This window comes from Cryptomeria japonica, chromosome 9 (genome assembly GCF_030272615.1).
Source record: "Cryptomeria japonica chromosome 9, Sugi_1.0, whole genome shotgun sequence".
Lineage (NCBI taxonomy): Eukaryota > Viridiplantae > Streptophyta > Pinopsida > Cupressales > Cupressaceae > Cryptomeria > Cryptomeria japonica.
In genome coordinates, this window is record NC_081413.1 from 708,227,670 (window position 1) to 708,229,648 (window position 1,979).

The 1,979-nt window shown below is 33.6% G+C and overlaps 1 pseudogene; it reads right to left on the bottom strand.

Moving 5' to 3' along the window:
* Positions 1–446: 446 nt before the first annotated feature.
* On the bottom strand, positions 447–1,380 carry LOC131073841 (cytochrome f-like; annotated as a pseudogene).
* Between the last annotated feature and the right edge of the window lie 599 nt (positions 1,381–1,979).

Genomic DNA, 1,979 nt, shown 5'->3' on the forward strand with positions numbered 1-1,979 from the left:
ATATATATATATATATATATATATATATATATATATATATATATATATATATATATATACTTTTTACTTTTTCAAGGAGTAGGATAAGTTATAAAATCAGCAAAAATAGTAAGCCAAGATTACCAAATTCTCTCCTTCCTTCTATTTATGCTTTGATTTATTTATTTTGAATATGATAAATCAAGGTGAAAAAAGATAACATATATATAATATTGAATGTCGCGCATAACTAGGGAACTCACTGTTTAACAAGTTTGTTCCTGAATCACTCATTATTAAAGATGCACATATTCTTTATATCTCCTCATTCTTCACAATCAATCAATATATTCGAACAGAGGGAAGGGGCAAATGAAGGGCTCCGAAAAAGTATGACTTTATTATTGCAATTTTTATTTAAATAATTGCATGAATCATCCATAAGATGGAGATTCACTTTTATGCGCCTAAAAATTCATTTCGACCAATTGAACTTTCTCAAATTGTTTCTTCTTAAGAACCAGAAATATTTGTGCTAAAACGACAAATGCTAAGAATAATAAAAGACCTTGAACATGTAAAGGATCTTGAAGTACTATTTCTGTATTTTCTTGACTAAATCCACCCACATTAGGGTTATTCGTTAACGACTAATCTGCCTTGATGAATTCGCCTTCTGAAACAAGAAGTTCCAGTCCCGGAGGTACAAAGTCAACCACTTGTCGACCGTCTAATGGATTATCAATAGTTATTTGATATACACCCGTTGCTGAAGCGTTATAGACTGTATTGTTGCTTTTGCTCCCATTGGGATAAATTTGTCCTCTTCCTCTATTACCACCTACATATATGGGATATTTCAGGAAGTGAACTTCTTTATTAGTAGTGGGATTTGGTGAAAGGATGGAAAATACAATTTCACTATATTTTTGACCAGGAACAGGACCTATTATTAGAATATTTTTTTGATTGGGACGATAGTTTTGAAAATAAAGATCACCTATTTTTTCCTTAATCTCAGGATAAATACGATCCGGAGGAGCTAATTCGAAACCTTCGGGTAAAATAAGAACAACTCCTACATTTAAAGTCCCTTTCTTACCATTAGCAAGAACTTGTTTTATTTGCTTATCATAGGGTGTTTTAACAACTGCTTCAAAAACGGTATCAGAAAAGCACGGAATGTGGAACTTCAATCTCCACAAGTTTTTTAGCCAAATAACAATTGGCACATACAATACGCCCAGTTGCTTCTCAAGGATTCTCATAAGCTTGCTGTGCAAAAATGGGATATGCATTTGCAATAGATGTGCGAGTCATTATATCTATCATTATTAAGACAGAAATTGATTGAGTTATCCACTTTTTCACCCAGTCATCATAAGTTTTTCTATTTTGCATAGTTCATTTTTTTGTTACAATTCTTTTATTTTAAATAAAATGGTGGTAGGTAACTATCATAGTTACCTGCCTGCAATTCTGCTACTATATTAAACCTAAAGCTAAAAAATAAGAAGTATTGCCCTAAAAAAAGTAAAAAAGAGGGGAGGTCAAATGGGGGAGAAACCATTGGTTATTCATTCATCGAGTGATAAATTACTACAAGTGAAGGAGATATACGATTTAAACGACGGAAGATCCAATATTTGAAAATTGTGTCTAAGATGACTGGAAAAGTTGAAACAAGACCAGATATTATTCATTCGTTATGAGCAACCATAGATAGTTAAAAAGGTTAACCTATTCAGGGATCTTCGGATCTATGCTCAATTTTCACTCCCTGAAGCATTTCGTCGCTTACCACACCCTTCTTCGTCTCTGCGTGCCTAGGTATCCACCGTAGGCCCTTTAGTTTTGTGAACCTTGTCGTTCAAGGCCGTCTTAAGGAGCTACTATAGTAAAGACATGAAAGCATCTTATCAACGTCCATGAACGATAAATAATAGATAAAACTGTCGATTCTGACCGATCTGCTCCACAGAATCGTCACGGGATGGAGA